Consider the following 6,512-nt stretch of genomic DNA (forward strand, 5'->3'; position numbering starts at 1 on the left):
ACTTGATGCTCACATTAATTCTATGGCCTTAGATTTCGGTTTAAAAGCTTGGTTTTTACTTTTATGGCCTTAGGTGATAAGGTGACTTATATTACATATTCCACCCCTATTCTCAAAACTTGATTCTTAGGTCCGCAGATGGAAGTTTTCTTGTGATGCCATGAACTGATCTGAAAGCAAAGGGTGTTATGGCCCTGTCCATAATCTGTTTTGGTGGCTGTTGTTGTCTGTGCCTTTAAGTCTTTGCAGGTCCCGGAGTGGATGAGCTGACGGCTGCTGATTGGTCCCCTGGCCATGTGATCTTCTTCAAATCCCTCACCAGCAGTTGTCCTGGGGCAGCCACTGACAGCAGCAGCAGACCTGACCCTGGCCTCCAAAACCTGAGACTTTTGTGCCTGTGATTTTTGCGGCCTTTCTGAGTTTTGTATATAGTGTGTACATTAGTTTTCATTGTAAATAGCACTGCAACAGAAGGGGTGAGCTGCCGTATTGTTTTTCCTTGCACTGTTTTCTCCTGTTTATTTCAGTTAGGGAGTTAGGTGTAGCGCTTGTCTTTTGTTTGATGTTTGATTTCACATAGGGTTCTAGATAGCACCTCCTCCTGACTTAGCTTGTTTTGTTTGTTATTTTGGCCTTTGTTCACCCTGGAGCTTCATTTTTGCAGTGTAGAGAATAAATCACAATTCATTAAGAAATTGGTTTTCCCTCTGTGTATGGTTTTGGGGACCAGGGCGGGGCAGTCTTTTCAAACTTATGTTGCGTTCCTGTACCCCTAGACTGGGGCGTAACAAAGGGGAATTCTGCATTCCAAACCTTCAGTCCAAAATGCTGGAACAGATAACCACTCTCTATTAACACTTTAAAAAAACAGCTTAAAATTCATGAGCTTTGATACATGTTTGGGCAGCATTTTGTGTTTCCTGTTGTCTTACTTGTGTTTATTTGATTTTTATTGTAAATCAATTTGTGGTTTTTTTTCTTGAAAAGAGATTAATTTGAATTATAGAAGTATCCAGATGTTTAGAAACCTCTCTAATAGGTATTAGGTGTTAAGTTCAGGAAGTGTTGTTGGTGTGTGTGTTTTCCTTTTTCTGTGACCATTAGAAGCCAAAGTGAAAAATCACACACACACACAGGAGCACTTGGGATATGTATATTTTCAAGACTTTGGTTTCTACAACTTTCATCAGATGGATCACAGCAGCTGCTGCATACGTTATACAATCTGTGCACCACAGAAATGAGATCATGTGATTAATAATAAACACATGAAAACACACACATCCTGCCTCATCAGAGGCCTGTACTATGAGGGAGGATTTATTTCTTATCTGGATAACTTCAGGGTCAACCGTGGGTTTTCTGTACTACAAACATGGTTTACTTCTCACTGGAGTATGTTGCCGTGGTAACTTGCACAGTCAATATAACCTGCTCAGGTCAGATTCCAGATTAGTGATGAACAGGTGTGAAATCAACACATACTGAACAATCAGTTCTCTGGAAAGCAATGCCTTTTTTGATATAGAGTATTTGTATTTCTATGATATGCATTTGCAACAAATAAGGATTCTTAGACACAAATTTAGTCTTTAATTATTTTCCTGGTGGCTGTTTTTAACAGTTTTACAGCTATTTTATTTTTCAGTAAGCATTAATATAGCACATGAAAGTAGGGCACCTATTTGCTCTGTATGTCAAATTTGCACGTGGACTAACCCTACTTTTGAATTTTGTATTTAGATTTATTCTTTAGTTGTTCTCAGACCCTTAAACCCCACCGAGGCCACAGCTGAAAGAATAAAGACTAAAACTGTCTTTTAAACATTAATTTAAAAGACAAAATCTGATAGAGTGGAGTAGATTATAGTGTCCATCAGATTCTTGTGTCTTAGTGATAGAGCTGTAATACTGATAAATCTGTTAACTTACACACACTTTGGAATTTCATCAGAAAGTAGATATATCTGTGCAAATGCTGCTCATCTCATCCAACCACACTTTTCTCTGCCCCCTCACTTCTGTTCTGCTGGGCTTTGTTGTTGTGCAGTTATGAACTCAGCTGCACTGAGCAGATGCACGTAGGTTGCTGTAAAGAGGGACATCATGTGGAGGTATTATATGGCTGTAAATTAAAAACCTCACAAACAGCAAGGTGTCTTGGAAGAAAATTCTCTACTTTGGCAACAAATTATATAAACACTCGAAAAAACAGGAAACGAGAACTTTTCTCATGGAACAAGAAGCTAAAAAAAACTGAGCGAGTAGGAGGGAAATCCTTCAGACAGACCCAGGCCCAGTCCTTCCAGAGAGGCAAGGGCAAATATATGAGGCTATTATTGTAGCAAAACCATTAGTGTGTGTATCCCAAGCTGCACTTTGGTTTTTTTAATCTGTTGGAGTTTCCTGTGTGCATATTGAAATTTATGTGTGCATCTTCAGATCCGTGTTTGTTTAATCTGGTTTGGTAATCTCTACATAGATTTGTAAAAGAGTACAAGAATGTGCAAATGTGTATTCTGAATGTGTGTGTAAGATTTCTAAATGTATAAATAAATGTAAGTGTGCATTCATATTAATTTATGGAACGTCTTAAAGTTTACCCAAAGCCCTGCTTGTTATTCCCATACAGACTATGTCAGCAAAATGTGATTTAAACATAAAAAAACCCACAAAAAAGTCTTATGTCCTGTTAGTAAATTATGTAATAATTGATTAAAAAGCTAGGAAATGTTATTATTTCTCAATTATTGGGGAAAATAACAACCCAGGGTTTCTCTTCAGCACTACAGCTAGGCTGACAAAGAATCAAAGCTCTGCTGAGTCGAATATTCCTTCAACGTTAACTAGTAATGACTCCATGAATTTCTTTATAAATAAAATAACATTACAATTAAAAAAATAATTACTCATAACAATCTCACAGATATATAATTATGTACAGTTACTTTCAGTATGATTGATATTTAGAGACTTTCTATCCTATTGATCCATCCATCTTATTCAATACCTCATTCCAAGACTGCCCAAAGAAGTCCTACCATTAATAGATACTTCAATCATGAATATGATTAATCTCTATTAATGGGCTGTGTACCACAGGCAGAGGTGGCAAAAGTACACACATTCTGTACTTAAGTAGAAGTAGAGATGTAGAGATACTAGTGTAAAAACAAAAATCCAGTAAAGGTTGAAGTTGTCACGTCTGCCGAGGCGAGCAGTGTGGTGTTGGAGGGAGAAAGGACCCAAAATGCAGGCGGTGGATGATAATGCTAGTGATGTTTATTTACAAAGTGGCGTAGTGGCAAAACGGGCAATGAGAGATGACATATAACTAAAGAAACCTAAACTGGGAAAACTAAATAACAAACCTGAGATGATACCAAATGGGGTGAGAGACAGAGAGACGCAGACAAGGAACAGGACACCGTGGAACACAGACAAACCGGCAACAGAACACACAGGGCTTAAATACACACAGCAGTAATCAGGGGATGAGAAACAGGAGGGCACAGGTGTGGGAGAAATCCCACACCTGGGAGAAATCAGAGCTGACGGGACAGGGGAAACGTAAACTGAACACACTCACATGAGACGGGGACCTTCAGAATAAAACAGGAAACTCAGACACAGAGACCCAGACAAGACACTGAACTAAACAGACAGATTCACAAACAGACAGTATGACACCATGGACAGACAGGACACAGAAGTGGGACCAGGGCAGGCACAGAACAGAAACCTAACAAATGGCAAATCATAACAGAATACATACTCAGAATAAACAAAAGCATAAAGAAACACAAAAAACTGAGTCGGCAGACTCAGGACCATGACGGTACCCCCATGACAGCCCAACAGAAACACAAAAAACGTTCAAAAAACAGAAAACAACCCGACCAGGTCTGGCAGTGCTGGTCCAGGAAGGAGGGACCGAGTCCAAAAACAACCAAAAAAAAAAAAAAAACCCGAAGCACAGAGAGCAGATCCAAAACAATTCGGGAGGCCGACCCGGAGGACGGCGGCACAGCAGTCCAGAACAGTTTATCTCCGGAGGCCGATCGCACGGAAGGCAGTGGCGGCGACAGAGCAGATCCGGAGGCCAGCCACGCAGAAGGCAGCGGCGGCGTTCAGCAGGTCGTCCACACTGGTGACGATGCCCAACAAGCGGCCTGGCAGATGACCGACGATGGTGAGGCCGCGGGCTGGGCCAGGCGAGGCAGAGGCTGCTGGCTGGGCCAGGCGAGGCGGAAGAGGCAGAGGCTGCTGGCTGGGCCAGGCGAGGCGGAAGAGGCTGCTGCTGCTGCAGGCGCGGATGAAGACACGGAGGCTGTACCAGATGAAGATGAAGACACTGTAGGCAACAGCGTGGAAGCCGCAGGTGGTGGCACTGCAGGCGATGGCGTAGAAGCGCAGGCGGTGGCGCTGCAGGCGATGGCGCTGCAGGCGATGGTAATGGCTGGACGGGCTCCTCGGACCCTCCAGCAGGGGCAGTCACAGAACCAGTGGGCACAGGGGCCCCTGGAACACACAGGGCAGAACCAGCAGGCACGGTGGCCTCTGGTAGACACAGAACGGAACCAGCAAGCGCGAACACCTCTGGCAGGGACAAAACAGAACCAGCAGGTGCGCAGACCTCTGGCAGGGTTGATGCTGACTGGAGTTGAGGAGCACATAGGTTCGGGTCGGGTAATGAGATCATGGGTGTAGGGTGCAGTTCCCGGCTGACTTCTTAGCCTCCAGGCGACTCTGGGGAGGCCCTGGAGAGAGTTACGGTCTCTAAACGGGCCAGCTTTTGAGGAACGATTACATTATTTATTGGATTGTCTCTGTGCTTACAATGGATGGATGAAAAACAATTCCCTTTGGATAGAATTGATTTAGCTTGTTGTACTGGAGGAGCAGGTGAAATAGGGCACAGCATAGCTGGACTGGCCATCGGGCATAGCGGGCATTTGCCCGGTGGGCCGCTGGCGATTTTTTGTTTTTATGGGCCGATGGATTTTTTTTTTTTAGGAAGGGTATATATAATGAAAGGTGTTGGATTGGCCAATTGGTCATGATCGACTCTGGGCTGGACCAATTACAGCCGAGGAGGCCGAATGCACCCGCCCCCTTGTTTAGCAATCACGTGATTTTCGCGCATTGCATGCCGGGAACTCGTGGCAAAACAATCCAAGTACCGCATCAAATGCAAGCATTTGCAGCACCGCAAAACGTTCATTCTCCGGTTCCAATACCTTCTTGTTTTTTCTTTACAGTTTACCGACGGATGTGTACAGGACCTTGAAACGCACCGTGTAGAACGAAAGACCATCGTACGAACAAAGGTAAGTTTACCAGTCTCACAAATCGTCGTCATAAATACACATTCGTTAACCGTTTATTAATATAACCTTTGAGCTCAACGGTAATTAATTAGTAGTGGAAATAATTTCTGGTAGAATTACAGAAATGTAGCAGTGACAATAATATTGTATGCTGTAATTGCACTGGACAATTAGTGATACAAAACAACTGTTTTATCCTGTGAATAAAAGTATATGTTTTTGTCAATGTACCATGGTAATAACAGAAGCGAAACGCAATATTGTGTCAGGACAATTCACTATTTATGCACAATAAATAAAGGAGCATAGCGCGACAATTTCTGTTCAGCGCCAGACTTGCTTGTAACCTATATCACCAATTATGTTAAGAAAAATGACGTATTAACGACTAAAAAACTCTGACCTTTGTGGGAATGCTTGGAGCAGACTAACATGTGAGCTGGAGTGTTCTGGGACGTTATATTTGGTATATCCAGACCATCCGTCGGCTCTTACTTCGGAAACATGGCTTAAAACATTTCTCTTCAAGGACGTAATCCGATTAAAAAAAAAAACGATCGGCTTCCCGTGGCTGTCATGCGACCGGCTATTGCAGTTAATAATACAACAGCTTCTTGCCATTTTTTGTGTTTCTTTTTATCGCTGTGTAACTGAGTTCAATTGAAAGCCTGCGTGCGCTAGTACCTCTTGCCACAAGTTCCCAGAATCCTTTGCGGTTTTATCCCTGAATGACGTCACATTTTCAATCTTTATCCTGGTGGGCCGGTCTCTAGTCAAAATGCCCGGGCCGATTTTTTGTCCCAGTCCAGCCTTGGGGCACAGGGTGAGTGGCTGCTGAACAGGGGGCTGAACTGAGGGCAACTGAAGTAAAGTGTAACCACTGACTCATTTTAAATAGTTTAGGACAGCCAAACTACGGACCAGTTGCTAGGTTCGGCAGGGCTACAATAGAAAGCGAGGCGAATGCAGAATGAAATGGCTGGAGACAGGAATTTGAGCAGCAACAGTTATTATTTTGCACAAAAATGAAATAAACAAGACACAAATTCCACATTGACAGTAGTAGTGATAATAACCATAACAATAACAAGAAGAAGCCGGCAAAACAAAAATAACCCCAAAAATAGTCGTTTGAGCTCAATATTCAATTGTCTTTTTGTCTTTGGTCATTTGTCAAGTCAA

The sequence above is a fragment of the Diplotaxodon limnothrissa genome, linkage group LG15 (assembly GCF_057381915.1).
Source record: "Diplotaxodon limnothrissa isolate DT_005_m linkage group LG15, D_limnothrissa_male_GT1.1, whole genome shotgun sequence".
Classification (NCBI taxonomy): Eukaryota; Metazoa; Chordata; class Actinopteri; order Cichliformes; family Cichlidae; genus Diplotaxodon; species Diplotaxodon limnothrissa.